Source organism: Fusarium sambucinum, chromosome I (genome assembly GCF_050947815.1).
Source record: "Fusarium sambucinum isolate potato_lamoka chromosome I, whole genome shotgun sequence".
Classification (NCBI taxonomy): Eukaryota; Fungi; Ascomycota; class Sordariomycetes; order Hypocreales; family Nectriaceae; genus Fusarium; species Fusarium sambucinum.
In genome coordinates, this window is record NC_139294.1 from 3,269,131 (window position 1) to 3,283,004 (window position 13,874).

A 13,874-nucleotide genomic window follows, 5' to 3' on the forward strand; every position below is an offset into this window, starting at 1 on the left:
CACAAGTTCCAAAGTGCGAGCTGGAGCAGGATCATAAGCTGTTCTCTTTCGAATATGTACTTATCGCCTCGGTCCACTTGGCACATGGTGGGTGAGCTATTTTGACACGACCCGAGTTACATCGCATCTCTGTTTAGAGCTATTGAAACAAACATGGGGTAGGAGAATCGGGAGAACTGATCACAATCAAGAAAACTAAGCTCGACAACGCACGCACGTCCTAGGATTTGGTGTTACGCGGGCGCCTTAACGGCTAGATTGTTCGTACTCTGTATCCATCAATCGACTGATGTTCAAGAGCTAGTCTTCAACCCTGAGCCTTGTTAGTTCAATTGTCGGGACTGAACTTACAGCACGCTGACAGTTGGCCAAGCATTGAGTCCGACATCGTCAAGCCATTGAGTTTGCCTCTCAGTTTCCTGCCATACCCAAACTTGAGACAGCGCATACCGTTCTAAATTCGAGGCTTCGAAAATGATAATAAAATCATCATGTTTTCTTTCCCCGTAGCCTCGAATCAAATGGATCGAGTTGTCTCTCAATCGCGATCATGAACCCATGTCCAGTCCCAGTCCCATTTCCAGTTTCAGTGCGGGGATGAACCAAGAAAAGAAGACAACGAACCGTATGACGGCCGCACGAACCAAGGTTCGGAGCAGGGGTAGAGAGTGTAGGCGCTCTGGCCAACTCAACGGCGAAGAAGCTTCAATATTGTGTCGCAATTGGGATGTTTGTCCGCCATGGCAACTTGCTTTGCTATCCTTATAAACTCGTCAGGTATGCGGTATATGTCAGTGTTTTATCCGACTCGACAGGTTCCGCGGGCCGTCTGTCATGCATAATGCTGTATTCAGCAGCAAGACAGACAAGTTTTGGATCAAACAAGTCTTCGGGCTCGCCTAGATTAGACCCCTCCTCTCAGTGGCTGCGTTGGAGATTCCAGCTTCCAGCTTCCGACTTTGGTGTCTCGAAAAAGCAAACATGTAAAAGCCCTCAGCCAATTAGAAGCCGTATCTCGACATCACCATTGATCCCCAACAAGGCTATGCCCTGTCAAATCTGCCAGCACCATTCTCTGACAGCGAATTGCGTGATAAAGTTGTTTACTGTACAATTGTTGAATCTGGTCAGGGATTTTGAACAGCATGCCGCTTACTTGACCGCATTCCGATGCATCCGGGGTTTATAGATCACCCGCTGTACCAATTGATCAATCGACGGCCTCGTACAGCACAGCGCTGTGCTACTACACGAGCAGCATCATAATGATCATGTTCCGCAAATCCCATGAAAATCGCCATCATCAAAATCCGAAAACACCAGCATGTTCACATGCATGGGTAGATAGATAAGCGGATCTGCAGAGGGGAACGTTCGCGTCCACAACCAACATGTCGATTCTGGACGCTGATAGGCTGCTCGGTTATGACCATCTTCACAGCCTCCCACCTCTAGCTGACAGTTTCCAGTCAGCCAGTTCCTGAAGGCAATCCTTTAGCCCAACTAGGCAATTGGAACTTGGTCCGCAACAGGTTGGTAGGCGGATAGTCTTTGGTAGGGCAGACCTTGAGAGTAAAAAGTGGCGGCTATCAACCTAAAAAGACCAGGGGTTGGCCTTTAAAGACGAACCATTGACTGCAACTCGTCGTCATTAGAATGCATGCAAAGCTGGATACCAATCCTCTTTGGGACGTCTTCGATTTTTGACTGGATGGTCGGCTTCTTGGCCTCTTCGGCCTGAGATTCAAGATCGTGGGTTTGAGCCAAAGAACCCTTGTCGCTCACTCGCATCTGCAGAAAACAACCCACTTGGGTGTTTCTGAGTCTTATCTCCATGCCTGTGTTTATTGTTTATCATCGTTTTGAAACCCCATACCGCGTGCGATATAAATCCCATCGTCCACAGCAACATAATGAGAGGCAATTATTGCTTCTCTCCAGCATGTGATGCTGTTGGGCCACAAGAGTGCATGGCTTGAAGCATCTTGTTAATTTGGACATGATCCCCAGGTTTCATCCTTGATAAACCTTGTAGATTGGACACCGTGACCACTTGGTAACATGCTGACTGATTTCTTTGCGGGGAATAAAGAAAGTATGAGGACATCAACAACTAGGATGCGGGGACGTTTCAAGTGAAACAAGACGCCAACAAAGAGAGCTTGTTGGAGTAGTGGGAGAATCAAGTCGGGCTAGGGTCGCCGACTGGTGAATAATGCCCAGTTAGTAACCGACCAATGATAATATGTATATGCATCCCCGCGAAATCAGACCCGCAAAGTGGGTCCTACCCTGGAGAAGCGCAAAGACATGGCTTCAAAGTTTGACAACCTCAAGACTTGTTTGTCCGTCGAGGGACCAGAAGGGTCCATTGAGACATTGCAACGGAATGTCGACCTTGATGCCACCTCCAAGGGTGCAAGAGGGATTGATCATGCAGATGGGATTGAATACCCCTTCCAGGCCAACAGAGGAGCATTCACGGTATGAAACAGCTCAACGTAAAAGCACGTCAGTCTGCATAGTTTTGAGCTTCCATGCAGGCTCAACGGTTGACTTCAACCAGCCACCCATAGATGTTTGGTTGAAGAATGGTTGTCAAGTTGATCTACACATGTGTGTGACATTCTTGCCTTGGGGCCCACTGGACCCTAGGGCCAGAACCCAAGGGCAAGAACACAGTTGAGATAGCAACAGGATGAAGCTATCACGAAAAATCTCTTCCGTGTCACCTCGCTCGGTATTCTCCGCCTGCAGGGTCTCGAAAAGTTTGCATACCGACATTTGCCAACGGCATACGCAGAAATTATGATTTCAAATCCATCGGTATTCTTGCGGGGCTCTTTTGTGAGTCGACGTTGTACCGTGACTGCCGAAGTTTTCATCTCTGTGTCGGATTGTTGAATAAACTCAATGGAGGGGCATAGTAGCACCGAGCACTAAGGTACGATTTAGTGGCGAATGCCTCATTCACCAGAGAAACGCTGCGCTAAAGAGGAGCTGTGATTTAATAAGTAGAATGTGTATCTGTCGGATGGGGAGAAGGTTAAGATTTTCATGCATATCGCTGGGGCGATCGTTGAAAAAAGCGAGGTTGGCTTGGTTAGCTCTTTCCACCCTCTTCGGACACCAACAGGCTGTGCATATGCTTGTCGTTCGGCGTTGTATTGCTTGGCACTTGGTAAGTTAGTGGTGAGTGTATTTTTTACTTTCTTGTTCGCTTTCAATAGCATAAAAGACTCCCCTAGTGGGTAGCAAAAAAGTTGGCCTTCCAAGTCTTAGGGTAGAAAAATAAGTAGCCTAAGGACTATAGCCTAAGGAGCATAAAGTGACCTACTAATTTCGTCTCTTATGCTTCTAGCTGTCAACTTTTTTGGTACCCTGATGCTCCCCTTGCATCTTGAATGCGTTTGTGGAAAGAAGATGGCGTTTCCGTATCCGTAGAGGCGTCATGGATCCAGTTCGGCTGACTTGGCTGGTTCGCTTCTCAACCTTGCCTTGCGTCGCTATGGTGAGGAAGCGAGGGATGGAGCCTGGCCCGCTTAGTAGTGGTTAGGGGATCATCTCTGCAGGCAAGCCAAATCTTGCATAACGGTTGGTCACGAGACCCGGAACGGCGCTGCTGTGGAGGAAGAAGAGGCGTGCACAATAACAAGACAGGAGATGATCGTAGCTTGAGTTTGATGAAAGGAGAAGAGAAGCCAGGTATGGTATGTATTAGAAATACGTCTTCCTGAACTGAAGCGCGTAAATATGGGACCCTGAATGGAGGAAGGTATGGTGCCGTAATTTTAGTGCTTTTGAACCCGGCATGTGGGGGTTAGTGTTAAGCCAAAATAAGAATAGTGTTCGGGTGATTCAGCCTCATTTCAATGCGAGCCTGTGAGAAAGAGAGGACGAGAAAAAAGAGGTGCCGTCATTTTAGGCGGGTAGCTCCGCTCCATGGAAGGCTTCTGGAACATTTTTGGTCCAATAGTTAGCGCCTAACGATGACTTAACCCAAGTTAGGTGCAGCTTCATGGATCCTGACACGTGCGTTTTATGCTTGTGCTTGTGCAATTTCTGGATCCATCCTGTCTATTTCATTCGTCCCCTTGATCGGTGATCGTGGATAACCTCAAATTGCAGTATGGTCGGGGACGAAATGAAGGGGAAAAAAGTTTTTGAGACGAGGCAAGGAATTCCCGTCTTCTGCCCCATAAAGTACCACTCTGTCGGGCAAACCAAGTAAAATCTTACGTATGTATTGAACGGCTCACGGCAATTGTCGAGGATAGAGAGGGGCTGTATCCATCGCCGCGGGCCGGAAGAAGACGAAGTAGAGAGAAAAGGGAAAAGGGAAAAATCCACTCCGAACCACTTGGTGACATCCGCGCAGTCACAGCGTTCGGGTTTCAGTCCTCGGAGAGGCAAAGATCTCTTTCTCCACGAGTCGCTAAGTTCTCTCGCGGTCCCGACACGATGAGGATAAAAAAAAAAAAGAGTGGATGTTGAAGTTAATGCGTGCAACTTTTTCAACCAGATAACATATTATGCAGTTATCAACTAATTCGAGGGGAATCGCCTGTCTCAGGAGATCATCATTTGTCCAATGTTCGTCCGTCCATCATGGATTCAAATTTTATTATTAAGTGATTGACATGGCCCTTGCACGCCGGCAGACTGAACCGCAACATCCGCCAAAAGGTGAAAAATATGTAGTCAGCATCAATCAATTGTTTGGTTGTGACAGCTTCATGCAAAAGAAAAGTCTGCGCTCGGTGGTGACCCCAGCAAAGGAATGGAGTGGCCCATGTGATGCAATGTATGCAGACTCCCTACCCCTTGGTGACAAGCTTCAATTAAGTATGGGCGTGGAATATTCATTGATGACGATGATGGTGATAATTTTATGTATGTACTTGTCCAACTCCCCTGGTGTATTGGGCTAGGACTACTGTGGTGGCTCCTCTATCTCACGCGTGTTGCAGCAACCCATGTTACGTGGAACGTGTGCTGAACTGCAAATCATCTAAAAGGCTCGCGCGTTTCCCAGGCACCTTTTGGCGTTTATCTCACCAGACACGGTATTTAAAAAAGGTTACGGGGGTTAGAAATGGAGGGGACGGGGTAGATAAGGGTCTTTGGTTCAGCTACAGGCATTCCATTGCAAGTGACCGTGTCATTTTCAGTGTCAAGTGTCAGCATCAGCGTCTCGGCCTGGGCGTTATTCGTTGGTGGATGAGTCGAGGCGGAGGCAGCGACGCAACACTATGCACGGCAGCAGGGCGAAGCGAGGGATGGTGCATCATTAAAAAGAAACAAAAAATCCATATCATATCGAATTCAGGCAGACGCCAGAATTGAGCAACTCGATCCGAGACGGACGGATCAACGTGTTTCTGTCTCTGTCCTGTCTCGCACCCTTACCTAAGGTTAGGCGTTGTAACTATGACCCTTAACTCTGCAGCACCAAGCCAGCCAAACCAGCCAAAAACTTAACGCGCTCTTTTGCAAGGGGGAGAGTGAAGCTGATGATCGAACATACGAGCTCTCTAACAAAGCCTTGTTTCCAAAGTGCTTGCACATCCTGACGTATATCACGTCTATGAAGCTTTGCGATTGGCATTCTGCAACATGTGAGACTGACAGAGCCTCTGCAAGCCCTGTGCAGGCGTGCGGTACGACGCATAGTAGCACAGTAAGTAAGTAGTACATGGGCGAATGTTCCTCAACCATCCACTTTACAAGACAAGACAACTCCTTCCGACGTCTTGCGGCTCTGCTCCATTCCATTCAATCAATGCCTAGCCTTCATTTCCACGGTTTCACGGGAATATGCATTGAGAACAGCCGGTCTTGGAGGTCAAGGGCGCGAGATCCGGGACTCAGATGAATAGAAGGGTCCGAAACACGCTCTGGTAACTGTTTCACCCATTCTGTCGTCTCTAGGGAGACTGTCGGATCTTGAGAGGTAACTGAGTACGTATTAATATATTCACGACTTTTTGCTCCATGGAGCCGAGTCGTCTGTTCGCTGAGCCCGATGGTGATACCCGATTGGAAGGTCGGACCGCGAATCTAAAAGTGAATGCGGGGCAAAAGCCACTCGCTAGTTGCCTATAGTTGCAGGGTTCTAGGCTTTAAATGGAAAAGTACTGCAAGGCTCAGATCCGCCATGTAAAGACGTCAGTCAAGTCAAGTCAGCAAAACGTGAGGGAGAATTGAAACCTGCATCCTACAAGTAAGGAACTGATCAAGCCCAGAAGCCTTGTGGAACTCGATTGTGAACTGATTGACGCGGCAATGGATCGATTCCCAGTTATACGGTACTGAACTGTGCAGCTTGACGTAGAAATATTGAAAATAGTCAGACCATTGACGCATGTTGAACAATAGGCAAAAAGCCACTTGCTTGGGACATGGATCAAACTTACCTGCTAGGCAGGTAGGCTGTACTGTCCATCACATTGCATTTGTATCACAGACAGTCCGATAGCGTAAAGACTAAACCTAAGCTCAACTTGACTCACGCTCAAGTCGCGAATCTCCCACGCTACACTACACTTGATATCCCAGTTAATTGAGGCTGTTTGGTGTTGAAATTCAGGGACAAGCAGAATATTTGGTACAGTAATGGTCCGTTCTTCAGGAGGATCGACGTTGGAAAAATAAAAGTGGCTCAACCGGGCTTCCGCGAGACTGTCTGTGGCTTGTGCTGATCCGCCCAGGCCGCCTATTGTTTTGTCTCTTGTCTAGGTTTCTCAAATAGTAGGCCCTGAAATTTAAGAGTGTACCTAAGTAATTGCGGTAATAGATGAGATGCTTGATTGCGGAGGAAACATTGAATACTGTCTCAAAGAATATATTCCAACTGTCGTGATTGTTGCTTGATTCGTGCTCGGAGTTGAAGTTCCTGTGACGTGAGGGGTTTCTCAAGCCAAGAGAAGAGGTTTTTTGTCTGGTCGGCTAAACGAACTGCTCAGAGTTTAAACCATGGCCCATAAATCATGGTAACAAAGAACAAAGAACAAACATACCTGTGTCTCCAGCCTCCTCTTAGTTACAATAGATCCAAAACCAGAACAAAGAATCATCATCATTATCCAACAGAGTACAATGGATTCTGCAACGAATGAGGCATTGCATAATTAGAGGATCTACAAGCTGGCACACCACACGCCATCCAATCCATCCATCCATCCTTTTCTTGGTAGCGCAGTCCAGATCTTGACTTGACCCTCCGCGTCGGGAACGTCCAGGGGATCCTAGGCGTGGTTCCTGGGGCTACCCCTCATTGGCGTCAAAACTACTGCATGTGAGAAGTGAGCAAGAACAAGTTTGATGACAGAAAAAAAAAGGAAAGGAAAGGAGAGGAAACAAGCATATTGAATTCGATGATAAATCGGTTATCAGGCTATTGATGCCCAGAGACTCACTCATTTGGGTACAACAGAATGTCAATTGCCTCACTCATGATTAAACCACCGCCCTTGCTTTGGTTCAATCTTGCCTCTCTACTTTGCTCATTCAATAATGTCGATCAACTCTTCCTTGCCTCAAGGATTTCTGTCTCCCAACTTCCTCCTGCATGCAAGTCTACAGGGTTCGTTCGTGAGCCAACAAACTAAACTTAGCTCGCCCTTGGGTTCAATCTTCCGTTTTGCCTTTTTCAGTGACAAGTCCACCAACCTGGGTCCCGACCCCCCACAACCCAGAATGCGCTGAGAGTGAAGCAGTCTTGAGGTTGAGGTGCGCGTCTGAGGCGTCTCATTGGTTTGATCGAGTGCCCAGCAAACTTGCGTTGCGTCTCCGTCCTCGCCATTTGACGCGGGCGCGTTATAAAAACGTGGGTGCGCGAACTCGACGGGGCCTTTTGATAAAGGGGTGCTGCCGTTTAAGTTGGACGTGTAGTTATTAGTTTTACTGGTGGTGCTACTACTGCTTTCCGGCTTTCGGGCCCATTCGCTCTCTCACGCTCACGTCCGTCCATTGCGGCTGATTGTAGCTCGGCGTGTCTACATGTACTCGTGTCAGTGCCTGTTTGTGCTGGTGTTGTGCCTGTGTCCAGGCTGTAACTGTTGGATGGACGTCTCGCGAGTAAAATAATGTCGAGGTTTTTAACGATCCACGCACGCCTGGCTGCAGATGGCACGCGAGCAAATGTTCCTGACTTTGGTGAAACTTTGAAGCAAACAAGTTCAATTTCTCATTGCACAGAGTGATGTCAATGGATACGCTATTGCCTTACAATACGGGGGTGACAGTAGCACCGAGTACAAAGCGGCTGAAATCATGTCTAGACGTTATCATGAAAGGATATGACATTGACATTCGGAACATTACTACGCTACAATAGAATTACATACATGCAAACATACATCTGGTCTAGATGGTCAATATTGGACCCTGAATGACTGCAACATTCCTATGATGACATCGTCAATGGAGGCCTTTTCTCACAACACCACCTCTACAGAATCCTGACTCGTTACTGGTTCTTCCCGGTCCTCCATCTCGAACCCGTCTTCCCTCGTCGACTGGGCAACTTGTGGAGGTTTGCATTCACTAGAGAGTAGAGTTTTTTCGTTCTCACCTCCACTGTGATAACTGACTCTTGCTTGCACAGCATCACTGCGTCATAATCTTCACAAGAATTCTTAGCACGCAGGCACGTATGTAGGTAATTATGCCTGTGACCCAGTTAACCACTTATGCGTGCCATTTATACTACTCTACAAGCATAAGCTACGGTTCCCTCGGCATGGGTATGGACATGGGGGACCTTTTTACCTTTTGTCATGTGTGAGCGGCGTATGTAGTTAGACAGGTAGTGTAGGTGGTGGAGAGAGTGCCATTTTTTCTTCTTCCCTTGCAGAGAAGCAAATTGAAGCGGCAAACAGGCAGGCATGGCACGTTCAAGAAAGGCAAGATGGGCGAGCGAGAGTTTCGGTGAAGCTAGACTTCGATGAACCAAACAAACATGTTCAAAAGGAGTCATATCCTTGGGGGTTAAAAAAAAGGGACGAGCAGAGAAAACTGTTGGTGATAGATATCCTTGAAACGCAATGTGATGTGACATGATATGCCCAGGTACAGCACGGTATCTCAATCTACAAATAGCCCACCCCTACTAATCAACCTGAACCCACCGTACCAAGGTACAGTACTGGCCTCAGGTCGCTTGGGCGGTAGGTCTCCATCTCCATGGCGCTATGTATAATGACGGTTGATATGGACCTGCCACTACGCACCAACGAGGACTAAGTCGCCTCGTTACAATAATCACCACGTTATTATTACTGCATGTCAAAAAGTATCGCCAAGCACCTCCTTTTTTACTAGGAAACTACATAGTACCATACCATACCCGTCGTGCATGGATGATATGTATGGGTGTCTGGTGAAATCCGAGATCGTCTATGGAGTAGGAGTAAATACGGAGTATTATGAGAATGGGTCTAATGGGCGTATGAGGTCCAACCGGATGCCCATCGGTTGAAAAGGATGAATAGCTAGCTTTTCTTTGCTTGGGGTGGCGTCCTTTTGGCACTTGTTGAGCCCTGAATGACGAGATTAATATTGTTTAAGGGGATCATGTCTGGAACAGACATGAGGCTTGAGATAATGGCGATTGATAGCTCACATGGAGAGAGACAATTGAAGCAAAACTCCTTGAATGATTGATTATGCTTATGTAGGGGATATGCGAATAGTGTCAAATTTGTGGATGGCGTGCGTCCTCAAAGTGGGGACTCGGAAAGAGCAAACTTGACTACTACGACATGGCGAATGACAATGATACGAAGGACAAAGAGGGCTTGACAATCAGACTCAGCTTAAACTCAGATTTCAGATCCAACAGATACGATACATACCTTGGTACAGTACGTATCGTATAGAGTTGACAACCCAAACGTCTCACAACTTTTGGTGCTGTGCTCTGTACCACGCCCGGGCCGTCACCCCTGATGAGCATTACCTTGAACGACGTATCGTACGTGAGCTCGAACCAGGCAACGCGAAGGAGAAAGACAAGGACAAGGACCGCGCCGATGAACTAACACCACGGGAACCGCGATAAAATAAAATAAAAACTTGACGTTTCCAGCTAGAAAGCCGATAATCAATGGATGGGGACGTATGCATATATGCATCTGGTTATGTACAAGTGACAGCTGCGATGCACAGCACAACGTACCTCACTAAGGTCAGTAGGCAAACAGCATAAGATGCGGACAAGAATTAAAGAGCCAATGGAAAAAGAGGCAAATCAGTCTGCTAAATCTAATCTGGTAATTTCAGTGGCTACCTACAGCTCCAATACAGTACAGTAGTGAGTAAGTCTCTCTATTAACTTTACCAAGACTGTTGACACTCTGTGGAGAATTATGTGATTGCGCAGGATAAAAGGCAGAGCATATCGAGCTGCCTCATTCTGCTTTTGCTTCACTCATCACTAATTACATGCATGCATGCATGATTAACTGGTCTCGAGACACTGGAGCGCGACACACCTAACTGATTGGTTCAAGTAATGATGCGACACCCAACTCAACACTGGCTACTGTATGGCGGCGACATGTACGAAGGCTTCCATTTTCAGTTCAATAGAACAGCCATTGCGATAGGTCCAGGCTTTGATATGACAACGCCTCAAAAACCCCATCCGTCACCAGCGGTAGGTTGGGGAATCGGGCTGTCTGAGATAAGTCAAGTGTAGACCGGATCCATAGGTGTTTGCTCAAACCTAACAGTCACTTTACTACCAAGACTGTACTATACTAATTGATACAAGTCTCGTCGCGCAGTACCGCGTCCGGTAGGCATGTATGAACCTCAACGTTGAGGAACGAACGACACGGTTGTCAAGTCGAAACGTGACGAGACGGGACGCGATGATGGCTTCACGTTCCCGTTACTACTGCAAGCTTTGTGGGTGATAAGCTGCAGTAGCAGTTGGTTTGGTTCATAGGCTAACTTACTCCACGTTAACTCGTACGCGGGTTGCTTGTGCCGGGCAACGAGACGCAACGCAACGCAACGCAAGACTCGTTCCGGACGGCAGCTTGACTTTTTACTTGACCAGCCATTCGTTGATGACCATGTACATTGTTCATGTTGTCCAAGTTACGGAACTAGAAACTCCATCCAAGTGCAGAAGCGTGTGCCATCTTGCAGCAAGCCTTTTCTTTTTCTTTGTCATGCCATGACACTATCATTGTACAAGACAGGATTTCCATGCTTTGAAGGCATTTTGCAACCGGAGCAACAGCGACGTTTTTCGTAAGCTAGGTACGGATTTGATGCGATATTCCATCAGATGATGGTTATACTTTTTCCACTTCTGGCTATAATTGGTGAATCGTCTTAAACCAACCCCCTGGGTATCCATCACCTTATCTTGAGATGGTTACAGTACAGTACAGACGGTAAAAGTAAAGTATCTCATGATTCTTGTTTCGTTTACATCAGACTAAGCCCGGCCGTGGCCATCTTTTCTTATTTATTTTTTGTTACAGCCAACCAGTCAGTGCGTTGACAACTGAATCAATATGACGCTTTATACTTGGCCGGGTATACCTGGCCATGATTAAATACACATTCAAACATGTCTTTCCATTGTCTTGGTTGGCATGATAAAGACATGCATGCTGCTTTGCTTTGCTGTACTGTAAATGTGACGGTCCTCTACAGCTGGTGTCTGCCGACTCGCTGTGGTGAGCCTGCGCAGTGCCTCCTCAATGGGCCGCTTGGTTGCTGTCCGTCATTGAATGGACGTACAATGATAATAAACAAGGACAATGGGCCGCTTTCTGTGGCCGCCTGGTGCCCGTCAAGCGACCGTGAAGCAGAAGTTCCAAAGAAACAAACAAATAAATAAGAAGTGAACATGTCGTGGCTCCTTGAGAGAGGGAGAGCTCAATTTTGATGCCGGTCAAATGCAATATACAATTCACCTATTATTCGGCCGAATGCGTGAGAAATTGAGGTTATTCAATCTCACTGATGAATGCGCCAACCATTCCGTAATAACCTCGATGCGGTATATAATTCAAGATTGTTACTGCTTTCATGATTAAGAACCTGTGTAGAAGCCATTGTTTCGCATCATGTATCAGACAAATGTCTCTACTATTGAACCGGATGAATAAGAAACTGCAATTATAATCGTGATGAATCAATCCGATCCATGACCACCAGAATGGGTTGAAATGGGCATCGCAAAGTTCTTTCTTTTTGAATCGGCATCGTTTCTTTAGGCCCCAACGCCTCATCGTCAAACAACGTTTCTTTTTTGTTTTATTATTCACATTCGTACATATTGCATCTTGAGAATCGTCCGTCTCACACGCCCAGTCTCTATCTCCATATCCATCCTCGCGGATCCCTGCCTTCACAATTCAAAGCTAGGCCGTATTATCCCAAGCCGAGAGACAAGAACACGCTACGACACGACACAATTGGCACAAAATCGCCCAGGACCAGCGGAGGCTCACACGCTTGATACACGCGCTTCACGTCAAGCCTTGGATCTTAGCTTATTAGCGTCCACCAAAGCTGGGTAATGTATGTATGTACATTGCCGTGCCTTGCACACCCCGTTTCTTGTGCTATGCAGATAAGTTTGTGCTGTGCAGTTCACACCCAAGTCAAACCAAGTCAAGTCAAGTTCAAGCCAAGCCAAGACAAGCCCCCCCGCCTGCTCTACCACCACTTGCCTGCTCGTCTCCGAAGACCGTTCGTCCCTTGGATGGTGAGGTCAAAGTAGCGCAAGTCAGCCCGCAAAAGCGAAAGCAGTAATAATATGTGTAGAGACGCTTTTGAGATATTGAAGCGATGTCCGATGAGTCGGTAAGGCGAAAAGAGGAGATGAAGACTCCCTTTGCAGAGATGGAAAAAGTAAAAAAGAAAAGGCTCAAACAGGAGACGTTAACTATTAGATGAATTATTGATTGGTATTGAATTGAATTCATGGATCTGTAAAAGCAAATCGAAGCTTCCTTTTTCTTCTCATGTTTCGGTCTTCTACCAGGATTTGGTTTGACTGTAGTTCCTCCGCTCTATTCTGAGTGGATAATATGGGTTGGGCCCAGTAGGTGTGCAACTCCTGGTGGCCTCCATCTCTCCTCGGACGGTCTCCTAACAGGGGCCGCTTTAGGTACCTCCACCCGCGATCCCAGGCGTTGCGTTGCGTTGCCCAGCGCGCAGAAACCGACGGTACCTGCCTGCAGTACCTAACTGTAGCGTCGCGCGTACCCGCAAGCGGTACCCGTGCCAGGAAACCAAGGAAGGTCCAAGGTCAAGGTCAGGCAGCCCGGGGCAGAAGGAGGCAGGAAGTAAGAAGCAGCTCAACAGCACTCTAGCCTGCCTGAGGTGCATTTGGTCTCCTCTACTCTTATTATTATCCTACACACCCAACATCCTGGCGCACACCTTGACCTCTCTCCACCTTCACCCCCCAGCAAGGATGGGTCCCATCCAATCCATCCATGGGATCCATGAATCTCGCTCTACGCTCTGCTCTGCATTACTCTACTACCTAGCTAGGCAAGTTAATGTACAGTTGGTTAAAACTACTCTGGTCGCGTACCTCTCACCCAGTCCTTTTCCCTCTTCTCTATCCTCCTCCTACCTCTCTTCTACCTCCCTCCTCCCCTCCTCCTCTCGTTTTGTTGATTCCCTCATTCTCTCATTTAGTCTTCAACTCTCCCGAGCAGGCCTGAAGACAATTTGAGACGAGGAGAATTATCATCGACTCTCCCATCTACTCACCCAACCACCCCCAAGGGCTTCTTTCGCTCAACATCTCTCCCTCCTGCGGTTTCCACCCTATCAAATCTAGGCCAGGAAACAAGAAACCATTCGAGGCTGTGAGACGAACCGATCCAGAA